Consider the following 27,987-nt stretch of genomic DNA (forward strand, 5'->3'; position numbering starts at 1 on the left):
AAACTGTGGAAAGTTCTTAAAGAGATGGGAATACCAGACCATTTTATCTGTCTCCTGAGAAACCTGTATGCAGGTCAAGAAGCAACAGTTAGAACCCTGTGTGGAACAACTGATGGTTCAAGACTGAGAAAGCAGTATGACAGGGTTGTCTGTGGTCACCATGTTTGTTTAACCTACTACACCAGGCATATATGAGAAATGCTGGGCTGGATGAGTAACAAGCTGAAATCAAGATAGGTGGGAGAAACATCCAACGACCTCAGATATGCGGGATGATGCCACTCTAATGGCAGAAAGCGAAGAGGAACTAAAGTCTCTTGATGAGGGTGAAAGAGAGTGAAAGAGCCTGTCTAAAACTAAATATTAAAAAAACTAAGATTACAGCATCTGGTCCAGAAGGAGAAAAGGTGGAATTAGTGACAGATTTTCTCTTCTTGGGCTCTAAAACCACTGTGGATGGTGACTGCAGTCATGAAATCAGAAGATGATTGCTTCTTAGCAGGAAAGCTATGACAAACCTAGACAGTGTGTTGAAAAGCAAGAGACATCACTCTGCCGACAAAGGTCTGTATAATCAACGCTATGGTCTTCTCAGTGGTCACGTGTGGTTGTGAGAGCTGTAAAGAAGGCAGAATGCCAAAGAATTGATACCTTCAAACTGTGGTGCTGGAGAAGACTCCTGAGAGTCCCTTGGACAGCAATGAGATCAAACCAGTCAATCTTAAGGGAAATCAACCTGAATACTTGGTGGAAGGACTGATGCTGAAGCTCCAGTATTTTGGTTATCTGATGAGAACAGCCAACTCATTGGAAAAGCCCCAGATGCTGGGAGAGACTGAGGGCAGAAGGAGAAGAGAGTGTCAGAGGATGAGATGGCTGGATGGCATCACCAATCCAATGGACATGAACTTGGACAAACTTTGGGAGATGGTGAGAGACTGGGAGGCCTGGTGTGCTGCAGTCCATGGGGTCGCAAAGAGTCAGACACAACTGGATGACTGACCAACAACAATCCCGGAGCAGGGCTTCCCTGGTGGCTCAGTGGTAAATAATCTGCCTGCTAATGCAAAAGACGTGAGTTCAATCCCTGGAGAAGGAAAGATCGGGAAGATCCCCTAGAGAAGAAAACGGCAACCCACTCCAGTATTCTTGCCTGGGAAATCCCATGGACAGAGGAGCCTGGCGGGCTATAGTCTGTGGGGTCACCAAGAGTCAGACATGACTTAGCAACCAAACAACAACATCCCAGAGCAAAGAGTTTTTTGATTGTTTGTTTGTTTAGCTTAAAACTAGTTATGGTAGAAATTGCTAGTGATTCCTTATGATCTGTTCTCCCATTCTTCCACAGCAGCCAAACTTTTGCTGGGCAAATGAAATACAAGTAAAAAAGACTACATTTTGGCCAACAAGATATAAGCAGAAACATCATTTGCCAGATTTCAGGTCTTCCTTAAAAGACTTAATCGTCACTGGCTTCCTCTTCTATGTCCCTTCTTCCACTCTGCTCCCTGGGATGCAGATCCGGTCATTTAAAATGATGAAGAAAGGGTTATTCCTTAGGGCAGGAATCTTAGTGTGACTAGAACGAACTCAAGACCCACCGTGTCCACCTGAAGCAGGGCTGCCATACCGGCCCTGCTGATCTGAAGATCGTGTTTAGGTGAAAGAGAAATAAACATCTATCTTATATATCATTTCCTGTTACTTGCAGACAATTCATAATGTCTAGACCAAAATCAGACACATCCCCTTAAGTAAGATATGACTTACTTCTAACCAACACAGGAAAGGTAACAGGATGCATGTGAACACGTACATGTCACTGCACTACCTGACACCGTAATGTCTGTTTTGCTGAGAACTTGCTCTCTCTCTCACTGGCTTTGAGAAACCAAGCTGCCATGTTGGGAAATATTTATGGAGATGAACACATGGCAAGAAACTGAGAGCAGGCTCCAGCCAGCAAGAAAATGAAGCCCCTAATGTGCCAACCTGCAAAAGACTGAATTCTGCAAAAAACATTGGACCCCCATGAGCTTATTAGAAAGATATCCTTCCCCAGTCAAGCCTCAGGTTAGAAGTCAGCTATTGCAGTGATACTGGAGAAGGAAATGGCAACCCACTCCAGTATTCTTGCCTGGAGAATCCCAGGGATGGAGAAGCCTGGTGGGCTGCCGTTTATGGGGTTGCACAGAGTCGGACATGACTGAAGCAACTTAGCAGCAGCAGCAGCAGCACTGCAGTGATACAGAGGACCCACTGAGTCATGTGTGGAATCCTGAACCATAGATACTGAAATAGAAAATGTGCATTGCTTTAAGCAGCTAAGTTAATGGTAACTTGTCAGACAGCAACAGATAACTAATACACTGGCTAAAAAAATCATTACAGATATGTAAAGATGATTCACTATTGGGTAATATACAAATATAATTTGCCAAATGAGGTCACAGTAGGATTATCACACAGTCATCTAGGTAGATGGCAAAAAGGCATACAATTCACCATAAATTTTTTTTTAAATTTTATTTTATTTTTAAACTTTACATAATTGTATTGGTTTTACCGATTATCAAAATGAATCAGCCACAGGTATACATGTGTTCCCCATCCTGAACCCTCCTCCCTCCTCCCTCCCCATACCATCCCTCTGGGGTAAACTTCCCAGACTTCTGGGTAGTCCCAGTGCACTAGCCCCAAGCATCCAGTATTGTCCATCGAACCTGGACTGGCCTCTCGTTTCATGCATGATATTTTACATGTTTCAATGCCATTCTCCCAAATCTTCTCACCCTCTCCCTCTCCCATAGAATCCAAGACTGTTCTATACATCAGTGTCTCTTTTGCTGTCTCGTACACAGGGTTATTGTTACCATCTTTCTAAATTCCATATATATGTGTTAGTATACTGTATTGGTGTTTTTCTTTCTGGCTTACTTCACTCTGTATAATAGGCTACAGTTTCATCCACCTCATTAGAACTGATTCAAATGTTTTCTTTTTAATGGCTGAGTAATACTCCATTGTGTATATGTACCACAGCTTTCTTATCCATTCATCTGCTGATGGACATCTAGGTTGCTTCCATGTCCTGGCTATTATAAACAGTGCTGCGATGAACATTGGGGTACACGTGTCTCTTTCCCTTCTGGTTTCCTCAGTGTGTATGCCCAGCAGTGGGATTGCTGGATCATAAGGCAGTTCTATTTCCAGTTTTTTAAGGAATCTCCACCCTGTTCTCCACAGTGCTTGTACTAGTTTGCATTCCCACCAACAGTGTAAGAGGGTTCCCTTTTCTCCACACCCTCTCCAGCATTTATTATTTGTAGACTTTTGGATCACAGCCATTCTGACTGGTGTGAAATGGTACCTCATAGTGGTTTTGATTTGCATTTATTTCTTTTAGATGCCCTTGGTGAAAATGAAATTTATATATGCACACTTAATGCTACTCTAACATATTTACTTGACATAAACATATGTAATATAAACACATATAAAAATAGATAAAAGACACATACACATCAAATGCCATCATGTATAATCATGAAATATCAAAAGGATTCCTGTCAAAAACAAATTACCTACTATACCACTATAAAAGAAAATATGTATCTTTCTTTGCATGTATTTTGACTGTATAAACTAAAGAATAAACTGAAAATCTTTTATAAACAATAAAATAGTTTAGTAAGGTACTAGGCAGTATTTTTTGAAAAAATCAATGGCCAAATCATTTCCAATAATAGTGAGTTAGATTATTCAGATCAAACCACTCTGAAAACAAAAAAACCTGAATATAAAAATACATTCACTAAAAGCATCAAAAAAGCAACAAAATGTTTAGGAACTACAAAACCAAAAGCTAAGGAAGGGACAAAACAGAACCAGAGTATGAAAGCCACTCAACCCTGCAGCATTCATTGATTCATTCAACTTGGGTTTTGGTTTTGGCAGCCCTGTGGGGAAAGGAGAATAAAGTCAAAGTCTAGAGCCACCCAAAGTGGGAACTCTCCCCACATTTTCCTGAGAGTTTAGTCTTTTGAATTCCTAGCTTAAAGGTGAATTAGAAAGACTGCCCTGGCAATACTCAGTGCAACAGCTATGTGGGGAGCACAGGGCAAGGGAAGGAAAAGGAAAAAGGAAAAGAAAAAGCTGACCCCAAAAAACTGAAGTCACAATCTGCTTCCACATGGTTTACAATCTAGACTCACATCTCTTGGGCAGACTAAGAAATCTCAAGTTGTGAACTTGATTTGCCATGGTTCCATATCGTTAATTACCTCTAGGCACCTGGCAGAAGAGAACTCAAATCTGCTACAAATAATTTTTAATAATAATGACTAGTACAGTAAAACAACCACCAAGCTTATAAGGAAACAAGGTACCACTGATGCAAATTGGCAGAAAAAGACCTGGAATTGTAAAAATATGTATTTTAAAATACGTATACTAGTTTTAAATAAAAGACATCCTTTAAAATTTCTGCAGCAAATAGGAAATTTTAGAAAGGAATAAATCAAACTTTGACAAGACACAAACAAAACTTCTAAAACTTAGAACTATAAATTCATAACTGAGTATTTAATGGACAGATTCAATAGCAGATTAGACAGAGTAGAAGGGAAAACAAGTAAACCAGAAGACATGCTGCACAAAACTATTGAGGTTTCAACAGAAGTGGCATATATAGGGGAAATATGGAAAACAGGTAAAGAAATGTGAAAGACTACTGGATAAGAAGGTCTAACATATGTTTCTTTAGAATCTCAAAAAGATAGGAAAAAGAAACAGGCAGAGACAATATTTCAAGCTATAATAGCTATAAATGTTCTAGAACAGATGAAAGACACAAATCCAGATTGAATAAATTCAACAAACTCCAAGCAGGAATTTTTTTTTTTTTAATCTTCACCTAAATACATCATCATGGGAAAGTAAAAAAAAAATCATAGAAACAGAAAATCTTAAAAGTAGACAGTTGGGAGCTGTCTGTGCCACCTGCTAAAGCTGGCACTACTCTGTGGGGCCCTGCCTGCTCCTGGTCAGCACCATGTATGTGTCCTGTGACATCTGGCACTGGGTACAATCCATGTAGGAATTCTCAGTCAAGAACATTGACGAGAGCGTGGTTAACCTGGATAAGCACCAGGCTAAGTATGCATAGTCACCAGTGTGACCTTGCAAAGAGGCAAGACGGATGTAAATTACACTCATGAACGGCCAATGCGCAGAGTGTAGTTTACAGATTCTGCCCTTCCCTTGCAACCAGTTCAGGAGGCAGGAGCCAGGGAGCAATGCTGAGATCAAAAAGTTCGCCATGGCTACAGCATCAAATTTGGTTAAGTTCAGCGAGATCTGTGTGAATGGGGATGATGCCCACCCTCTGTGGAAGTGCATGAAAATTCAGCCCAAGGGGAGGAGGACGCTGGGAAATGCCATCAAATGGAACTTCACCAAGTTCCTCATTGACAAGAACAGCTGTGTGCTGAAATGGTATGGTCCCATGGAAGAGTCCCTGGTGGTACAGAACAACATGCCGTGTTACCTCTAGAGCTCTACCAGTGTGACGCCCTCACCCAAGCCTGCTGCCTGTGCCCCAGCAGCCTTCCACCGGTGCCCATGATGGTCTGCCTGAAAACCAGCCCCCAAGGGGGCAGACCCACCCTTGAGGGAGGAAGGTCCTTTGATCCAGCTGCAGCTTGGCAACCCCCAACCCTGGCTGCCTTGTAGGGATAAGACATACAATATAAAAAAAATAGGCAGAGATTGAGGGACACAGATTATTTTCAAAAGAGTGATCACTTGATAGCCAGATTCTTAACAGCAACAACAGAAGGCAGAATGGAATAATACATTTAATTCACTAAGAGAAAACAAATGTCATCATAAAATTTCATATCCAGAGGAAAGAGAGGGGCAGAAAGGAGGAAGAAAGGGAAAGGCAGACAGGCTCATAATCTGAAAGTAGAATACATGTTCTTTTCAGGCACATGTGAACACTTATAAAAACTGATCATACACTAACAGAAAGTCTCAATTATTTTCAAATGACTGAAATTATAAAAGTATTTATCTAACCACAAGATAGATGTTACTAACAAAAACATAACTATGAACTTTCTGTTGCATTTGGAAATTGAGAAATACACTTAAGCGACATTCTCCATCCCCCTTCTGATGTCTATGTAGGAAGTTTTCTCTGTCCCTCTTCTTACTTTAATAAAACTCTGCTACACAAAAGCTCTTGAATGATCAAGCCTGGTCCCTGGTCCCAAAGCTAAATCTTCTTCTTCAGAGATCACGAATCCAACAGCGTTCAACGTAAGCTATCATCTTGGGGGCTTGTCCGGGATGTTCAGAACAAGGTAAGAACACTCAGAGTTCTAGCCTCTCTGCTTTCTCAGTATACAAGTTTTCTGATTTACTTTACTAACTCTATGGTGTATTTGTGTGAATGAATGACACGTCCTGTGCGGTGCCTTCGTAATGACTTTGTAATGACTGAAGGCAACCCCCAAAAGGGGAGCTTTGTCGGGAGTTTATACCGACCTGCCAATGCCAAGAGAAATTCAAGGTCCCTGCAAGGGGAGTGACCAGAAATGGGCAAAGCATGTGGACCGAACTTTCCTTTCTCAGTCATCTTTTCCTGGTCGCTGACTATTTTGTAATTGCGTGGGGAATTGCAACTACTAACCTAATTTGTCAGATCATAGACTTTCAGGGGAACTGTGATCCATGCTGTTACTATGTACTTTTACTTAGATCCCATGTACGGAAGCACCTAGCCTTGCTAGGAGCAGAAAGTTACAGGAGCATGTTTGAGAGCGAGGCAGAGCTCTAGCTCCAGGAACGTCTCTCAGGCTAGAGGTTACTCTCTTGGCTGCCTGCCTCAGGGGCCAGCGACCTGAAAGTGAGTCTTTGTCATGGCTGTGTCTCCTATCTATGTGCATAGAAGCCCTGCTGTTGACCATGAGGTTTTTTAGTACACAGAATGGGAACTGAAGGATCTGGTCAGATTGGAAATGCAATGGGCTTCTTCCTTTGGTAGCACTAGCTCTTAATGGACCAGAGGAGGCTCTCTGATGGCTTTTGTCTCAACTCCTTGCATATTCCTTATGTGGAATCTGTGGAAATGAACTGGAAGGATTGGCCCTAATAGCTCAAGAACAAAAATCACTTTTTCTTCACTGGCTAACCCTCCACCATCTCTTTTGCTATCACATATACTGGTGTGGTGACACTCAGGAGGGACATCTTGGTTGCTGTTCGTCCCTTTATGACTCGCCACTTCTACTGCAGTCAGGACTGTACTCAGGAATGAACATATGCACACATAAGATGGATGCTTCCCCTAATAGTACTAGCTTGGGAAACATTCCAGGAAAGCTACTCTGTTACACTTTGGGTGGCATCAGAGCAAAGGGCAAATCAAACAAATGTCTTGGTGGCATGGAAGTAAGTCAATCTGGGATGCCATCAGGTCTACCCCTGGTGCCATCTCCACCCGACCTTAGTGGTAGAAACTGAAGGGATGAGTAAGACGCCTGTGTCGGTAAGGGACCGACTAAGTTCAACCAGGGAAGGAAAGTTTCAGTGGAGAGTCCGTCTACATCCCCATCTAGAGCAGGGAAGGATGCTTCTGGTGGAAAAAAACCACGGCTGTGGATGCTGCTTTTTTCTTACAGATGGGAGCTAGCAGTTTCAGAACCACTTCTTTAAAATGTATTTAAAAAAACTGGGACAAGTTCAATCCCCAAAATTTAAAAAGACACACCTGATCTTCTTCTGTGATACTGAATGGCCACAGTATTCTTTGGAAGACAGGAAATGCTGCTGACCTGCTGAAGGATCTCAATTATTACTGTTACAACTAGACCGGTTCTGTAGAAAATAAGTGAAATGGATAGAAGTGCCATATGTGTTGCTCTTTATCTCTCTGAAAGACATGCCAGACTTATGTCCTAAGAGTGCAGATTTGAGTGTGAAACCTTCAGCTGCCTCCTGTTCTCTTACTTTGCCCCTTTACCTGGGGCTCCCAATGGAACAGGTTGAGAATCAGGGCACCCTTCTAGGAGGGGTTGCCTCAGTCTTGATAGAATTTCAAACAGTCCCAATTGCAGTCGAGACTATTTAGAGGATCCAAAATGTACATAGAAGCCTTTACGGGACTAACTTTACTTTATGAGCTTACTTGGAGAGATTTAATTTATGTCTTGGGACAGACACTGACTCCTGACACGAGTGCTCTAGCTTTGGGGGAAGCTACAATTTTGGAGATGAATGGCTTCAGGGTGAGACAAGGGGAAAGAGGGAACATGAAATAGCCCTCCTTCCTACTGGGAGCCAAGTGGTTCCAATAACAGAGCAACTTTGCTGAATGTATTCTTGTAGGACTCAAGTGAGCACATGCTAACACTTTATGCTAAGTTGGCTGACATAGAACAGGAAGAGAAGGAAACTCCTGGTAAATTCCTAGATAGACTAAGTGAGGCTCTCCACGGGTTTACTGATGTTGATCTTGAAAGTGCAGGAGGAGGAAGATAGACTTCTCACTCAGTCACCTCCAGATATCTGCCGTAAGTTACAAAAACAAGCATTTGCACCAAATCAGTCTTTAGAAAAACTGTTGCAGCTGGCTCAGACGGTATATTATGATAGAGAATATGAGGAGGAAAAATCGAGGCAAAAAAAGAAGCAGGCAAAAGACTGAAGCCCCAACAATGGCTGTTACACCTGCTGTTAGAAACAGCCTGAGAAAAATGCCCAGAGGGACCCAGGTGAAAAGGGACAGACTTGTTATTACTGTGGAAAGGAGGGGCATCGCAAGAGGGATTTCCCTCAGGCATCTAAGCCGCCCCCAGCTCCAGGTCCAGTCTGCAAAGGACCACACTGGAGACGAGACTGCCCTCTGAAGTGTAGGCCCCAAGGGTCAGAATCACAAGATAATCTGGACTGAAGGTGCCCAGGGGTCCCCACACAAGCTCCCATCCTAATTACACCTGAGGAACTCCAGGTATTAATAACTGTGGAGGGCCAATCAGTTGGCTTCTTTAGGACACTGGGGCAACTTTCTCTGTGCTCACTGAAGCCCCTGGTCCGCTTTCCTCCTGATCCAGTACTGTAATGGGACTGTCTGGATGAGCCAAACATTATTATGTCAGTGATCTTTTAAGTGGCAACTGGGACTCTGTGCTGTTTTCTCACGAGTTTCTAATCATACCAGAGTCTCCCTCACCCCTTCTAGGGAGGGATATACTAAACAAGGTCCAGGCCTCTGTTTTCATGAATATGGAACCATTTCTTTTTAATGGAACAAACTGTAAATCCTAAAGTGTGGGCTGATGGAAAAGCTGTGGGTCAAGCACAAAATGCTGTTCTTGTCATTATCAAGCTCAAGACACTCACCTATTTTCACATCAAAAGCAGTATCCACTAAAGCCCAAGGTTAATGAATGGGCAAAATCTTACTGTACTGATTTCTCATGATATAAGTGGGATCTTAAACTCTAAAGTTCAGAGCAACAATGCTCCACCTTTAAAGCTGCTGTAACTCAAGTGGTATCAAAAGCTCTAGGAATAGAATATCACTTACACTATTCCTGGAGACATTTTTCTTCAGAAAAAAGTTTAAAAGGCTAATGACATTATTAAAAGACACCCATGTAAGCTAACTCAGGAAACACAAGACAGTCAGTTTACAGTTCTACCCATAGCTTTAATCAGGGCTCAAATTGCAACTCCCCGCCCCGCCCCAAAAGAAGGGACTCTCTATGACAGACTGTTTTTGTGCACAGATATTGTCATAGAAAAAGCATGATACTGTCATCAAAAAAGAGAGTTCCAGAAAAACATCTATTTCTGCTTTATTGACTATGCCAAAGACTGACTGTGTGGATCACAATAAACTGTGGAAAATCCTGAAAGAGATGGGAATACCAGACCACCTGACCTGCCTTTTGAGAAACCTGTATGCAGGTCAGGAACCAACAGTTAGAACTGGACATGGAACAACAGACTGGTTTCAAATAGGAAAAGGAGTACATCAGGGGTGTATATTGTCACCCTACTTATTTAACTTATATGCAGAGTACATCATGAGAAACGCTGGGCTGGAAGAAGCACAAGCTGGAATCAAGATTGCCAGGAGAAATATCAATAACCTCAGATATGCAGATGACACCACCCTTATGGCAGAAAGCGAAGAAGAACTAAAGAGCCTCTTGATGAAAGTGAAAGAGGAGAGTTAAAAAGTTGGCTTAAAGCTCAACATTCAAAAAACAAAGATCATGGCATCCGGTCTCATTACTTCATGGAAAATAGATGGGGAAAGAGTGGAAACAGTGGCTGACTTTATTTTTGGGGGCTCCAAAATCACTGCAGATGGTGATTGCAGCCATGAAATTAAAAGATGCTTGCTCCTTGGAAGGAAAGTTATGACCAACCTAGATAGCATATTGAAAAGCAGAGACATTACCTTGCCAACAAAGGTCCATCTAGTCAAGGCTATGATTTTTCCAGTAGTCATGGATGGATGTGAGTGTTGGACTACAAAGAAAGCTGAGTGCAGAAGAATTGATGCTTTTGAAATGTGGTGTTGGAGAAGACTCTTGAGAGTCCCTTGGACTGGAAGGAGATCCAACCAGTCCATCCTAAAGGAGATCAGTCCTGGGTGTTCAATGGAAGGACTGATGTTGAAGCTGAAACTCCAACACTTTGGCCACGTGATGTGAAGAGCTGACTCATTTCAAAAGACTCTGATGCTGGGAAAGACTGAGGGCAGGAGGAGAAGGGGACGACAGAGGATGAGATGGTTGGATGGCATCACCAACTCGATGGTCATGGGTTTGGGTGAACTCCGGGAGTTGGTGATGGACACAGAGGCCTGGTGTGCTGCGGTCCACGGGGTCTCGAAGAGTTGGACACAACTAAGCAACTGAACTGAACTGACTGTCATAGATCCTGAAGCCTTAAAATTTAACTATGTGACTCAGCTTTTAGCTTTTCAACAGACATTACCGGGAGGTTAACTCCTGACCCAGCCTTTGAGTTAAACAAGCCGCTGTTTGAGCCAGGAACCAAGATGAGCCTGAGAATCTAGGTGGGCTTGCTTCTGCTGACTCTCAAAGTCCTGAGTCTGCCATTTGACCCTTAAGACAGCGCCTTCCTGTCCTGGACTCATTCCTATGCTGCATTCCACAATCCATCTAATTTCTGGGTCTGCAGAGCACTCCCCTCCTCTTCAACTGAAGACTTCCCACGTGGGTTTCTCCGCTTCAAGGAAAAGGACTTTCTTCAACTCTGTGATGACATCTAACAATGCTAAGATGGATTGATGTAACTATGGACCTAATGTAACTTTTAATTTTGATTAGATTTTAACTCGGTTTAATGACTATTTTGCCTTACATCTGTAACTGTAAAATGGGGTTTGTTTCTAACCATCTGAAAGCTTTTAGGTTAAAAATGGTTGTCCAAGCTCCTACGAGTGCCACAACCTCTTCCAACTATTACTTGGGGCCTCTGGATCAGAGACCCTCAATATGAGGGTTAGGAGAATATGTTGCCTCAACAATTTAGGGACAGTGTCCCATCTCAGCAGGAAGTAGTTATGGAATGAAAACAACACCCCTTTCCCTTGGCAACATAATTCTCCTATAAGAAAAGGGGGGAACGAGAGAGTCAATTCCTAGGCAGGTTGATAAGAAGTCCAGGGTCCCCGAGGAAGAGAAAGGGGTCTGGGGCTCTCAAGGAGGAGATAGGGGTCTGGAATTCTCAAGGAGGAGGAAAGGACAAACATCTTTTTTTCTCTACATTCCTTAGTCTCAGTGAAATAAAACATTTTTTTTCTTTAAGCCTGGAACTGATGGTTACACAACAAACAACTCAGTTTAAACTCTGTACTCAGAATTATATGGGCTTTGCTCAGCTCAGTAGGTAAAGCATCTGCCTGAAATGCAGGAGACCGGGGTTCGATTCCTGGGTCAGGAAGATGCACTGGAGAAGGAAATGGCAATCCACTCCAGTACTCTTGTCTGGAAAATCCCATGGACAGAGGAGCCTGGCGGGCTACAGTCCATGGGGTTATAAAAGTGGGACACTCTACTTAGTGATTAAACCACCAAGGATTATATAACAACAATGTATCCTGCTTAAGGACAGTTTCTCCTTCCTGAAAACCTTCTGGCTAATCCCGTTATCTTAAAATGTAAATTATGGGAGTGGGTCTAGTTAGATCTTTACAACCTCCAGACATTCTTTCGATTTATTGTAATAACTAATTAAAAAATATATAACTCCCTTGCTAACACTAGTGAGGGGGGCATTCTCCATCCCCCTTCTGATGTCTATATCAGAAGCTTTCTCTGTCCCTTTTCTTACTTTAATAAAACTCTGCTACACACACACACACAAAGGAAATACACTTAAATATAAATAATGAACCAAGTCATAATTAAAATTTTTAAATATCTTGAATGAACACTAAAGTAATACATATCAAAACTTTTGGATGTCACTGAAGAAAAAAGAAAACCCCTAGAAATGAAAAATATAGCCATTTAAATTGCAACTTTATGGATGTAATAAACACACCAGACACTACTGGAGAATCAATTCATCTGAAAATAAAGTGGAAGAAGTCATTCAGAAAGAAGCACGAGAGATGAAGAGATGAAAAATATGAAATAACAGTTAAGAGATGTTAGAAACACATGGTCCAATATAATCCTGATAAAAGATTAGGGAGAAGAGAAAAGTATAGGGGAAAGCCAACAAACCAGGAAATGACAATAAATCAGGAAATTTCCACAACTGAAATCTAAAGGTTGAAGTAGCATATTGAGAGCCAAACAGGATAAATTAAAATAAATTCCCTGGATATATAACGGTAAAAATGGCTAATAATTAAATACAACTGAAAAACCTTAGAACAATCAAGGGAAAACTGATTGCCTACAGAAGGAAAAACTGTTACACTGGCAATAGATTTTCCATCAATAACAACAGATACCAGAAGGATAACTAGATACAGTATCATTCAAGGAAAGCAAAAGGATGACAGTTTCAGGAAAATCTAAAAAAGCTTACCAGGTCAACATCTGATGAAAGAATAATTTGAGAAATTGATCTCCAGAAGGAAAAAGTAGGCAAAGGAATCAATAAACATATAGGTAAATATGAACAAGCATGAACTCTAAAATATTAGCACTGATTATGGTAATAATGACTACTTAATAAAGTTGGTTAAAAACAAGTTGGAAATAAAATATTAGCCAACAAAATCACAGAGAATGGAGAAATCAGAATTAAAGCATTCTTAACAGTTCTTATACTGTTTGAGAGAAGGTAAAAAACTGTACACTTCAGCAGCCCAATTAAGCATGTTAAAAACTTAAAGGTCATCACTGAAACAAATAGCTGAAATTAATCCAACTATGTCAACAAGTCACAATAAAAGGACTCTATTAAATTCACCCACTAAAAAGCAAATGTATTTAACTGAATTAACAAAACAAAATCTAGCTATATGCTATAAAAAGAAAAAATATATCCAAAATACTATGGGAGAAAAATAAGGGATGGAGAAAGATATACCGAGAAAATGCTAAGAGCAAAGAAAGCTGATATATATATAAATATCAGATGAAATGGACTTTATGGTAAAAATGACTTTTTAGGGATAAAAATAATCATACTGACATAAGGCACAGTGCATCTGGAGGTTATAAGAATCCTGAATCTATATACATTTAACAACCTTCAGATCAGATCAGATCAGATCAGTCACTCAGTCGTGTCCATTCTTTGCGACCCCATGAATCGCAACATGCCAGGCCTCCCTGTCCATCACCAACTCCTGGAGTTCACTCAGACTCACGTCCATCGAGTCAGTGATGCCAGCCAGCCATCTCATCCTCTGTCGTCCGCTTCTCCTCCTGCCCCCAATCCGTCCCAGCATCAGAGTCTTTTCCAATGAGTCAACTCTTCACATGAGGTGGCCAAAGTACTGGAGTTTCAGCTTTAGCATCATTCCTTCCAAAGAAATCCCAGGGCTGATCTCCTTCAGAATGGACTGGTTGGATCTCCTTGCAGTCCAAGGGACTCTCCAACATCACAGTTCAAAAACATCAATTCTTCGGCGCTCAGCCTTCTTCACAGTCCAACTCTCACATCCATACATGACCACAGGAAAAACCATAGCCTTGACTATTTTGTTGGCAAAGTAACGTCTCTGCTTTTGAATATGCTATCTAGGTTGGTCATAACTTTCCTTCCAAAGAGTAAGCGTCTTTTAATTTCATGGCTGCAGTCACCATCTGCAGTGATTTTGGAGCCCAGAAAAATAAAGTCTGACACTGTTTCCACCGTTTCCCCATCTATTTCCCATGAAGTGGTGGGACCGGATGCATGATCTTCGTTTTCTGAATGTTGAGCTTTAAGCCAACTTTTTCACTCTCCACTTTCACTTTCATCAAAAGGCTTTGAAGTTCCTCTTCACTTTCTGCCATAAGGGTAGTGTTATCTGCACATCTGAGGTTATTGATATTTCTCCTGGCAGTCTTGATTCCAGCTTGTGTTTCTTCCAGTCCAGCGATTCTCATGATGTATTCTGCACAGAAGTTAAATAAACAGGGTGACAATATACAGCCTTGACAAACTCCTTTTCCGATTTGGAACCAGTCTGTTGTTCCATGTCCAGTTCTAACTGTTGCTTCCTGACCTGCATACAAATTTCTCAAGAGGCAGGTCAGGTGGTCTGGTATTCCCATCTCTTTCAGAATTTTCCACAGTTTATTGTGATCCACACAGTCAAAGGCTTTGGTGTAGTCAATAAAGCAGAAACAGATGGTTTTCTGGAACTTTCTTGCTTTTTCTATGATCCAGCGGGTGTTGGCAATTTGATCTCTGGTTCCTCTGCCTTTTCTAAAACCAGCTTGAACATCAGGAAGTTCACGGTTCACGTATTGCTGAAGCCTAGCTTGAAGAATTTTGAGCATTACTTTACTAGCATGTGAGATGAGTGCAATTGTGCGATAGTTTGAGCATTCTTTGGCATTGCCTTTCTTTAGGATTGGAATGAAAACTGACCTTTTCCAGTCCTGTGGCCACTGCTGAGTTTTCCAAATTTGCTGGCATATTGAGTGCAGCACTTTCACAGCATCATCTTTCAGGATTTGGAATAGCTCAACTGGAATTCCATCACCTCCACTAGCTTTGTTCGTAGTGATGCTTTGTAAGGCCCACTTGACTTCACATTCCAGGATGTCTGGCTCTAGGTCAGTGATCACACCATCGTGATTATCTGGGTCGTGAAGATTTTTTTTGTACAGTTCTTCTGTGTATTCTTGCCATCTCTTTTTAACATCTTCTGCTTCTGTTAGGCCCATACCATTTCTGTCCTTTATCGAGCTCATCTTTGCATGAAATGTCCCTTTGGTATCTCTGATTTTCTTGAAGAGAATCCTAGTCTTTCCCATTCTGTTGTTTTCCTCTATTTCTTTGCATTGATCGCTGAAGAAGGCTTTCTTATCTCTTCTTGCTATTCTTTGGAACTCTGCATTCAGATGTTTATATCTTTCCTTTTCTCCTTTGCTTTTTGCTTCTCTTCTTTTCACAGCTATTTGTAAGGCCTCCCCAGACAGCCATTTTGCTTTTTTGCATTTCTTTTCCATGGGAATGGTCTTGATCCCTGTCTCCTGTACAATGTCACAAACCTCATTCCACAGTTCATCAGGCACTCTATTTATCAGATCTAGGCCCTTAAATCTATTTCTCACTTCCACTGTATAATCATAAGGGATTTGATTTAGGTCATACCTGAATGGTCTAGTGATTTTCCCTACTTTCTTCAATTTAAGTCTGAATTTGGCAATAAGGAGTTCATTATCTGAGCCACAGTCAGCTCCTGGTCTTGTTTTTGCTGACTGTATAAAGCTTCTCCATCTTTGGCTGCAAAGAATATAATCAATCTGATTTTGGTGTTGACCATCTGGTGATGTCCATGTATAGAGTCTTCTCTTGTGTTGTTGGAAGAGGGTGTTTGTTATGACCAGTGCATTTTCTTGGCAAAACTCTATTAGTCTTTGCCCTGCTTCATTCCGTATTCCAAGGCCAAATTTGCCTGTTACTCCGGGTGTTTCTTGACTTACTACTTTTGCATTCTAGTCCCCTATAATGAAAAGGACATCTTTTTTGGGTGTTAGTTCTAAAAGGTCTTGTAGGTCTTCATAGAACCGTTCGATTCAGCTTCTTCAGTGTTACTGGTTGGGGCATAGACTTGGATTACTTTGATATTGAATGGTTTTCCTTGGAAACAAACAGAGATCATTCTGTCGTTTTTGAGATTGCATCTAAGTACTGCATTTCAGACTCTTTTGTTGACCATGATAGCCACTCCATTTCTTCTGAGGGATTCCTGCCTGCAGTAGTAGATATAATGGTCATCTGAGTTAAATTCACCCATTCCAGTCCATTTCAGTTCGCTGATTCCTAGAATGTCGACATTCACTCTTGCCATCTCTTGTTTGACCACTTCCAATTTGCCTTGATTCATGGACCTGACATTCCAGGTTCCTATGCAATATTGCTCTTTACAGCATTGGACCTTGCTTCTATCACCAGTCACATCCACAGCTGGGTATTCTTTTTGCTTTGGCTCCTTCCCTTCATTCTTTCTGGAGTTATTTCTCCACTGATCTCCAGTAGCATATTGGGCACCTACTGACCTGGGGAGTTTCTCTTTCAGTATCCTATCATTTTGCCTTTTCATACTGTTCATGGGGTTCTCAAGGCAAGAATACTGAAGTGGTTTGCCATTCCCATCTCCAGTGGACCACATTCTGTCAAATCTCTCCACCATGACCTGCCCGTCTTGGGTTGCCCCACGGGCATGGCTTAGTTTCATTGAGTTAGACAAGGCTGTGGTCCTAGTGTGATTAGATTGACTAGTTTTCTGTGAGTATGGTTTCAGTGTGTTTGCCCTCTGATGCCCTCTTGCAACACCTACCGTCTTACTTGGGTTTCTCTTACCTTGGGCGTGGGGTATCTCTTCACGGCTGCTCCAGCAAAGCGCAGCCATTGCTCTTTACCTTGGACGAGGGGTATCTCCTCACAGCCCGCCCTTCCTGACCTTCAGTGTGGGATAGCTCCTCTAGGCCCTCCTGCGCCCGCGCAGAAAACAAATCAAAACTATAAGGAGGTATCACCTTACACCAGTTACAATGATCATCATCAAAAAATCTACAAACAATAAATGCTGGAGAGGGTACAAAGAAAAGGGAAGTCTCCTACACTGTTGCTGGGGATGTAAGTTGGTGCAACCACTATAGAGAACAGTATGGAAGTTCTTTGAAACACTAAAAACAAAACAATCATTATGATCCAGCAATCCTACTCCTGGGTATATACTCAGAGTAAAACAGTTTAAAAAGACACATGTATCCCAAAGTTCATTGCAGCACTATTTACAATAGCTATGACATGGACGTAACCTAAATGTCCATTAACAGAGGAATGGATAAAGAAGATGTGTACACATATATACAATGGAATATTACTTGGTCATGAAAAAGAACAAAATAATGCCATTTACAGCAATATGGATGGAACTAAAGATTGTCATACTGAGTGAAGTAAGTCATACTGAGAAAGACAAATATCACATGATATCACTTATATGTGGAATCTTTAAAAAGGTGGGGAGGGGGTACAAATGACCTTATTTACGAAACAGAAGTAGAGTTACACATGTAGAAAACAGACATATGGTTATGTTACCAGCAGTTACAGGGTCGGGAGAGATAAATTGGGAGATTGGGACTGACATATACACACTGCTATATATAAAATAGAAAACTAATAAGAACCTACTGTATAGCACAAGGAACTCTACTCAATACTCTGTAATGGCCTAAACAAGGGAAGAATCTTAAAAAAAAAGTGGATATAAGGCTCTTGAGAGTCCCTCAGACTGCAAGGAGATCAAACTAGTCAATCTTAAGGGAAATCAACCCTGAACATTCATTAGAATGACCGTTGCTGAAGCTCCAATACTTTGGCCACCTGATATGAAGAGCTGACTCACTGGAAAAAGACCCTGATGCTGGGCAAGATTGAAGAAAAAAGGAGAAGGGGGTGGCCAAGGATGAAATGGTTAGGTAGCATCACCAACTCAATGGACATGAATTAGAGCAAACTTCAGGAGATAGTGGAGGACAGAGGTGTCTCGCGTGCGGCAGTCCCTGGGGTCGCAAAGAGTCAGACATGACTTAGCAACTGAACAATGGTAACTGATTCACTCTGCTGTACCCCTGACACTATAATAAAAAAAAATTTTTAAGAGATATAAAATCTAAAGAGACTTAAATATTAATGAAATTGAATATGAAATTAAAAAAAAAATCTACCCACACAAAAATATGTCAAGCAAGGTGGTTCTACAGGTAAGTTTCATCAAGACTTTATGGAACTGATAACCCCATCTGGTACAAAACGTTCCAGACATTAGAAAGGAAAGGAAAGCATTTCATATCCTTTTATGACATCACTATAAGCTTTATACAAAACATATAAGAACAGTATGACAAACACTAAATTTGAGCTTACCTTGCCTGTTACCTATGCCAAGTAAAATTTTATAGTAAGCTCTGATAACTCTTTCAATGTCATAGTTTTCTCTGGATTTATACTTGAACAACATATCTGAGTTTATATAAATCTGATTGGTTTTGATGGTATTCTCTCACAAAAATGAGATACTTGCGGGGGAAAAAAGCATTTTTTAGAGCTCTTTGTCTGTGGAGTCCTAATATCTATCTCAGTAAAAATAATTAGGGACTTCCCTGGCAGCCAGTGGTTAAGACTCTGTGCTTCAGCTACAGGGGGCACAGGTCCAACCCCTGGTTGGGGAACTTGCATGCTGCAACATCACAGTCAAAAATAAATAAATAAATAATAAAAATAGTCAAGTTTATATTTTGTAATCCACAAGAACAACAAAGTCCTTAATATTGTTAAGGTCACATTTAGATCATTATTAAGCATTAAGGCTTCTATAAGAATAAAATAAATGCTCTCTCATAAAAAAAGACTAGTATAATAAAAAAAAATCATATGACTAACCTGAATTATAATCACAAATTTTAAAATTCTAAATTAAGGAGTAAAAAGCTAAGTCAAACAAAATATTAAAGATTAAAATATATCATAGGCATGTAGAATAGTAGAAAAACTCCTAATGCAATTCATCTCATCAGTGAATGAACAGAAACAAAATCATACAGTCACTTCTACAGATAAAAGAAATTATCAATAAAATCTAATACAAATTCATGATTAAAAACCCAGAAAACTAAGAAGAGAATTTTTTAGCTTATTAAAAGCCTATAATAAATGTAGTATTTAATGGTAAAATATTGTGATTCCCTCTAAAGACAAGAATAAGACAGGAATGCCTCTTATTAATATTTTAATAAACACTGTATTAAAGATGCTAAAAACTACAATAAGAACAAATGAGGATAATGAAAAAGAATGAAAACTGTTATTTTAAAATGACATGACTGTCTAGGAAGAACTACTAAGAAACACAGACAAACTATTAGAAGAGATAAGACTTTGGCAAATTTGTTAGATACAAAATCAAACAATAGCAACAACAAATTAGAAAATGAAAACTTGAAAACAATCTTATTTACAATAACAAATCCTGTAAAGTAGTTAAGGATAACAAAAGATATTTAATACTTAAGTGGAAAATTACATATCTTAATTAAAAGATTTAAAAACATCTACCTGGAAAGATAAAGTTGGACCATAAAGAAAGCTGAGCACTGAAGAATTGATGCTTTTGAACTGTGGTGTTGGAGAAGACTCTTGAGAGTCCCTTGGACTGTAAGGAGATCAAACCAGTCCATCCTAAAGGAGACCAGTCCTGAATATTCATTGGAAGGACTGATGCTGAAGCTGAAACTCCAATACTTTGACCACCTGATGTGAAGAACTGACTCATTGGAAAGGACCCTGATGCTGGGAAAGATTGAAGGCAGGAGGAGAAGGGAACAACAGAGGATAAGATGGTTGGATGGCATCGCCGATTCAATGGACATGAGTTTGAGCAAGCTCGAGGAGATAGTGATGGACAGGGAAGCCTGGTGTGCTGCAGTCCACGCAGTCGCAAAGAGTCTGACACAACTAAGCAACTAGACTGAACTAAACTGAAAAGACAAGCCACATTCATAGATGGGAACACAATTTTATAATTATGCTGATTCTCACAATCTGTAAATTTACTTTAATGGAAACAAATAGTTTTTGTTGACCCTGACAAAGTGTGTCTAAAATCCACATGGAAGAGTAAAGGGCCAAAAACATTAAAGGTGATTTTAAAGAAGAATAAGAACAAAGGATTTGTTTCACCTGATAGAGAAACAAACATATAAAGCTATAGTAATGGAAATGATATGAGATTAGTATAAGGATAGATATAATTTCATGCAAAGATCAGCACAATAAAGGACAGAAAAGGTATGGACCTAACAGAAGCAGAAGATATTAAGAAGAGGTGGTAAGAATACACAGCAGAATTATCCAAAACATACCTCAACGACCCAGATAACCACAATAATCTGCCTGCCAAAGCAGGAGACATGGGTTTGATCCCTGATCCAGGAAGATCCCACACGAACAATTAAGCACGTGTATCACAACTATTGAGTCTGTGCTCCAGAACCTTGGAACAGCAATACTGAGCCCAGGAGCTGCAACTTCTGAAGCCTGCGAGTCCTACAACCCATGTTCCACAACAAGAGAAGCCATAGCAATGAGACATCCAAGCGCTGCAACTAGAAAGCAGACCCCCATCACTATAACTAGAGAAAAGCCCGAGCAGCAAAGAGTATCTGCTGCTGCTAAGTCGCTTCAGTCGTGTCCGACTCTGTGCGACCCCATGGACTGCAGCCCACCAGGCTCCTCTGCCCATGGATTTTCCAGGCAAGAGTACTGGAGTGGGGTGCCACTGCCTTCTCCAAAAGAATACCTAGCAAAGCCTAAATAAAAAAAAAATTTTTTAAACTGATAAATGGATATGTACCACATCATCCATAACACGGCAGATAATGTTTGATTGCCTTTCTTTTGCAGCCATTCATGGTCATTACCAAGATCCATCAGTTTGTTAAAGGTTACAGGATAGTAATATTCTAACTACAACACTCTTCCTTTTTTACCTAGGATTTCTCTATTAAAAACTTCCCCTAATGGGGGAGGGGTGGGAGGGAGGCTCAAGAGGGAGCAGATATATACATAGTTATGGCTGATTCCAGTTGCATGGCAGAAAACAACACAATATAGTAAAGCAAGAAAAATAAAAACTTCCCCTCAACTAGTTGAGTATGCAGAGATTCAGTTCATATGGGAAAGAAGAGATAAACATATAATGCTTTATTGTTTCTATTTGTTACTTTCGATTTGAATTGTTTCCCTACCCAGCACTCTCTAAAAATTACCAAAGAGGTTTAAAATTTGTTCAAAAGTATCATGATGAATTTGGGGATTTAAACATATTTTATTTGCTTCAATTCACTGCAGTTCTTATCCATCTTGAAATTCCTAGAGTCCCATCTATGGTCACTGGGAACCTTTTCAAGTTGAATCCTGAGTCCTTTACACAAGACCCAAGTAGTCTTTGAGAATGTTCTTGCTTTTGATTATGACAAGACATCCAACCAAAAAAAAAAAAAGACATCCAAGATCATTTTGCACACATTTTACTCCAGATTTGAAATGAGCCAATGTGAAATCAGAGTTCCTTTTAATGAAAAATGCTATTTTAGAGGAAAATGTTGTTTATTAATAGAAAATACAATCTAGGAAGCCCAGTTGACCATTGCTACTAGCTTTATCTTTTTTTCTAGATTCTTTCAGTGGACAGAGCTAACAAATACATTTTTTAAGAAAAAAATTCATCATGAAATCATGCTAATACTTTCGATCCAAAATCAGGACTAAGAGGGATTTTACTCAATATTCAATTTTACATCAGTATCTCCCCTGTCACGCTGAAAATCCTGGCTCTCAGAGAAACCAGCATAAATATTCATCTGCTTTATCCCACAACACACATAACAGTCTCAGAATAACAACACTAACATTTCCATTAACAAGATTTCTAAAAAGTTTTACAGATACCTTTGTCTTTAAAACGCAACCAAATTGGGATGCATAGTTAAACTACTGGATTGTAAAATCACATGAAATAGTTCCTCCTTGTGTGATTATCCCACCAATTCTATAGACAACTAGATTCAATTGTTTCATTTTGTTCTCAATTTTTATGAGAAATAATTTTTTGTAATTACTTTGAGTTTTAAAATTACATAAAATATCTGCATGATTGCAGTCCCTCTCCCTATATCAACCATTTATCTTTCATTTTTTAAAAAAACATAAGCACATATGAATGCTTAATAGCACTTATTCATAATTTTCTCTACTTTTTTCATTTAACAATATATCCTGGGAAATATCACAACAGACATATTCTGTATTATACAGAAACATTCCTAAATCTTTTCTTACAACTCTGCAGCACTCCATGGAATAAATGATACAATTTATGGTATAGTATAATTTATTCCATCTATTCCCTGCTGATGGACGTTTGGACTGATTTCCCTCTTTTGCTATTACAAATAGTGCTACCGTGAATAACCTTGAACATACATACGTCTTTTCATATCTTTATCAGTATTATTTTAGAAGTAGAATTCTAAAAGTAGGAATATTTCAAAGGGTAAATATATGTGTGCAATTTTGTTAGCTACTGTCAAATTTCATTCTGTAAGGGTTGTGCTATTTTTAAATTCTACCACCAATGTATAAGAGCCTATTTCCCCACAGCTTCACAAACAGAATATACTATCAACTTTTTTGGACTTCTGCTATCCTGATGGGTGAAAAACGGTATCTCAGTGTAGTTTTAGTTGGTCTTTCTCTTCTTATGAGTGAGGCTGAGCATTTCTTCCTATGGTTAAGTCACCTACACTCTCTTATTCTGTGGTGTGTGTCTATCCCATTTTTCTATAGGGTTATTAATGTACCTACTCTCTATTTTTAGGCATTCTTTATATATATATTGGAATACTAATGTTATATCTCTAACCTAATTTGCAAACATTTTTTCCACTTTATTATATATTGAGACTGTTTTAGAATAAATTCTCGGCTTAGAGATTTTTAAGGCACAAAGAGAACATGATTTCCAGTCCAAAAGTACTCAAGGGTGAAGAATTTCCTTGGAAATATTTCTACCTTCCACTCAAAATCAAAATGCCTTTTCTAACTAGAAGATTTTCATTTTTCTAATTCTCCTTTTCAAGGGCTCAAGTTTTTATCTCCTGTCTCCCAACTTAACACCTGTTGAAACCACGTGATCTTGGCCATTAGGAAACAAGTGTTCTCATAACAGATGTAACTTCCAGCGTTTCATATCTCTTAGAATTTGTGTCTCTGGAACTTCTCTCAATTTCTTACAGGACTACCACATAAAGAATATGTTATTTCCCCTTTAGGAATTCAAAGCAGTAGCCCTAAAGTTTTTTTGACCGCTGAATTGAGCAATGTTTAAGGAAATGTTTATATGTTACAGATCCAGCATCTTCAAGTTTTCTGAACCAAGAATTCTTTTTGAGAAATGTTAATCACCATATGCTAGATACAGAAGTCTTCCAACTTTGTTTTGCTACTTATTGTATAAATTTTAAATACAAATGTAAAACACACTCACTAGTGGAAAAATGAAACAAAATAGAAAACAAAAAGCTTCCTTGTTCCTTGTGGCTTCATTACTACCACTTATTTTTGGTGATTTCAGCTTTTGTGCTGGACCATTTAGTTTGCACCATGAAATGCTCTAAGCAGCTACATGAAACTTACCCTCTATAAAGTGCTGCGGCTACCACCGGCTTGGATACCAGTTTCACTCTCAAGAAGCTCGGTTTTATTGGGAAAACAGAGGAAAGAATTGGCATTTGCAGATAATTAGTTGTATGAGACAGTTTAGGAGTCCAGACAACAAATGTTAATAAAGTTGAAAGGAAAGAACTTCATGGGCTGGAGTTATACAGTGAAGAAATTAAGGAGGAGGTAGTCAATACTGAAAAAATCTGAAAGCAGCCCCACAGAGGATGTGGAGGAGGCAGGAGAACATTACAGAGATAGATTTAAAAGAAATGCAGAAAGGACAAGTTCATTAAGCAAAGTGGTGCCTCCCTCCCCACAATGAACCCTTTGTTTCTTCAATACCCTGGTCAGGCTTAGCTCTCATTTTACATTTGTCATTAACTGCCATTTGAAAAAAGAAATAAGACTTTGAATGCAGCTTTAAAAGCTATAAGGCCATCCAACTGCTTGGGCCAACCTGGTTAATATGACAGTTAATTTATGAGATACAAAATGGTTTGAGCATCTCTCTGCATCTGGAGGAGTGAAAAATTAGGTTATGGAGTCAAGAGGTCAGAACTAGTACTAGGAATCGCACTTGGACTTTTATTCAAATTCTGGCATCTCCAACACGTGACTGCATCCCACCTCTAACCTTCTCTTTTGGGCCTTTAGCTGTGGGGAAGAGTTGGGGGTTGGGAGTGGGGAGTGTTGCTACATATGTATTATACAGACCTAGATTTTTAAAGGGTCAAGGTGATATATCTGACAATAATATACAATCTTGATGTACTCCTTTCCCAATGTGGAACCAGTTCTAACTGTTGCTTCTTGACCAGCATATAGATTTCTCCAGAGGCAGGTAAGGTGGTCTGGTATTCCCATTTCTTTAAGAATTCCCCATAGTTTGTTGTGATCCACACAGTAAAAAGCTTTGGCATAGTCAATAAAGCAGATGTTTTTCTGGAACTCTCTTGCTTTTCCTACGATCCAACGGATGCTGGTCATTTGATCTCTGGTTCCTCTGCCTTTTCTAAATCCAGCTTGATCATCTGGAAGTTCTTGGTTCACTTTGAAGCCTCACTTGGAGAATTTTGAGCATTACCTTGCTAGCATGTGAGATGAGTGCAATGTGTGGTAGCTTGAACATTCTTTGGCATTATTTTTCTTTGGGATTAGAATGAACACTGACCTTTTCCAGTCCTGTAGCCACTGCTGAGTTTTCCAAATTTGTTGGCATATTGAATGCAGCAATTTAACAGCACCATCTTTTAGGACTTGAGATAGTTCAGATGGAATTCCATCACCTCCACTAGCTTTGTTCGCAGTGATGCTTCCTAAGGCCCACTTGACTTCAGACTCCAGTATGTCTAGCTCTAGGTGAGTAATCACACCATCATGGTTATCCGGGTCATGAAGATCTTTTTTTATAGTTCTTCTGTGTATTCTTGGCACCTCTTCTTAATAGCTTCTGCTTCTGTTGGGTCCATACCGTTTCTGTCCTTTAATTGTTCCCATCTTTGCAAGAAATGTTCCTTGGTATCTCTAATTTTCCTGAAGAGATCGCTAGTCTTTCCCATTCTATTGTTTTCCTCTATTTCTTTGCATTGATGACTGAGGAAGACTGTCTTATCTCTCCTTGCTATTCTTTGAACCTCTGCATTCAGATGGGTGTATCTTTCCTTTTCTCCTTTGCCTTTCACTTTTCTTCTTTTCTCAGCTATTTGTAAGGCCTCCTCAGACAACCATTTTGCCTTTGTTTCTCTTAGGTATGGTTTTGATCACTGCCTTCTATATAATGTCATGAACCTCTGTCCATAGTTCTTCAGCACTCTATCAGACCTAATCCCTTCAATCTATTTGTCACTTCCACTGTATAATCATGAGATTCGATTTAGGTCACACCTGAATGGTCTAGTGGTTTTCCCTACTTTCTTCAATATAAGTCTGAATTTTGCAATAATTCAGACCTATGAATTCTGATTCATAATCTGAGCTCATGAGGAGTTCATGATCTGAGCCACAGTCAGCTCCTGGTCTTGTTTTTGCTGACTCTATAGAGCTTCTCCATTTTTGGCACAAAGAATATAATCAATCTGATTTCGGTATTGACCATCTGGTGATGTCCATGTGTAGAGTCATCTCTTCTGTTGTTGGAAGAGGGTGTTCACTATGACCAGTATATTCTCTTGGCAAAACTGTTAGCCTTTCTCCTGCTTCATTTTGTACTCCAAGGCCAAACCTGCCTGTTACTCCAGGTATCTCTTGACTTTCTACTTTCGCATTCCAGTCCCATGTGATGAAAAGGACATCTTTTTTTGGTGTTAGTTCTAGAAGGTCTTGTAGGTGTTCATGGAATCATTCAACCTCAGCTTCTTTGGCATTTGTGGTTGAGGCATAGTTTGGATTTCTGTGATACTGAATGGTTTGCTTTAGAGACAAACAGAGATCATTCTGTCATTTTTGAGACTGCACCCAAGTACTGCATTTCAGACTCTTTTGTTGTGTTTCTTCTAAGGAATTCTTGCCCACAGTAGTAGATATAATGGTCAACTGAATTAAATTCGCCCACTCCAGTCCATTTTAGTTCACTGATTCCTAAAATGTTGATGTTCACTCTTGCCATCTCCTGTTTGAGCACTTCCAATTTACCTTGATTCATGGACCTAACATTCCAGGTTCCTATGCAATATTGTTCTTTACAGCATTGGACTTTACTTCCATCACCAGTCATATCCACAACTGGATGTTGTTTTTGCTTTGGCTCCATCTCTTCATTCTTTCTGGAGTTATTTCTCCACTCTTCTCCAGTAGCATATTGGGCACCTACCGACTTGGGGAGTTCATTTTTCAGAGTCATATCTTTTTGCCTTTTCATACTGTTCGTGAGGTTCTCAAGGCAAAAACATTGAAATGGTTTGCCATTCACTTCTCCAGTGGACCATGTTTTGTCAGAACTCTCCATCGTGATCCATCCATCTTGGGTGGCCCTACACGGCATGGCTCACAATTTCATTGAGTTAGACAAGACTGTATACTGTCACCCTGTTTATTTAACTTATATCCAGAGAACATCATGTGAAAAGTCGGGCTGGATGAAGCACAAGCTGGAATCAAGATTGCTGGAAGAAATATCAATAACCTCAGATACACAGATGACACCACTATTATGGCAGAAAGCAAAGAGGAACTGAAGAGCCTTGTGATGAAAGAGGAGAGTGAAAAAGTTGGCTTAAAACGCAACATTCAAAAAACGAAGATCATGGCATTTATCCCATCACTTCATGGCAAATAGATGGGGAAACAGTGGAAACAGTGAGAGACTTTATTTTCTTGGGCTCCAAAATCACTGCAGATGGTGACTGCAGCCATGAATTTAAAAGATGCTTGCTCCTTGACAGAAAAGTTATGACAAACCTAGACAGCATATTAAAAAGCAGAGACATTACTTTGCCAACAAAGGTCTGTCTAGTCAAAGCTATGGCTTTTCCAGTAGTCATGTATGGATGTGAGAGTTGGACTGTAAAGAAAGCTGAGTGCCAAAGAATTGATGCTTTTGAACTGTGGTACTGGAGAAGACTCTTGAGAGTCCCTTGGACTGCAAGGAGATCAAACCATTCAATACTAAAGGAAATCAGCCCTGAATAGTCACTGGAAGGACTGATGCTGAAGCTGAAACTCCAATACTTTGGCCACCTGATGCAAAGAACTGATTCATTAGAAAAAACCCTGATCCTGGAAAAGATTGAAGGCTGGAGGAGAAGGGGATGACAGAGGACGAGATGCTTGGATGGCATCACCAACTTGATGGACGTGTGTTTGAGCAAGCTCTGGGACTTGCTGATAGACAGGGAAGCCTGGCATTCTGTAGTCCATGGGGTTGCAAAGAGTTCAACATGACTGAGTGACTGAACCGAGATATCTGAACCATCTACTATTACATCATTAATAGAGACAGCATCCTCCACTCTGCCCTCATGCGTTATCTGAAAAACACTTCATTTCCTAGGTGTCACTTTATTCTTTAGTTTCTTCATTATTACTTCC

The 27,987-nt window shown here is 39.9% G+C and overlaps 1 protein-coding gene and 1 pseudogene across 5 annotated transcripts in view; one reads left to right on the plus strand and one right to left on the minus strand.

Moving 5' to 3' along the window:
- Nucleotides 1-5,554, plus strand: part of LOC102268821 (phospholipid hydroperoxide glutathione peroxidase pseudogene) — a 51,605-nt pseudogene extending 46,051 nt beyond the window's left edge.
- Nucleotides 1-27,987, minus strand: part of SIL1 (SIL1 nucleotide exchange factor) — a 249,871-nt gene that overhangs the window by 51,041 nt on the left and 170,843 nt on the right. The window lies entirely within an intron of this gene.

The sequence above is a fragment of the Bos mutus genome, chromosome 7 (genome assembly GCF_027580195.1).
Source record: "Bos mutus isolate GX-2022 chromosome 7, NWIPB_WYAK_1.1, whole genome shotgun sequence".
Taxonomy (NCBI): Eukaryota; Metazoa; Chordata; class Mammalia; order Artiodactyla; family Bovidae; genus Bos; species Bos mutus.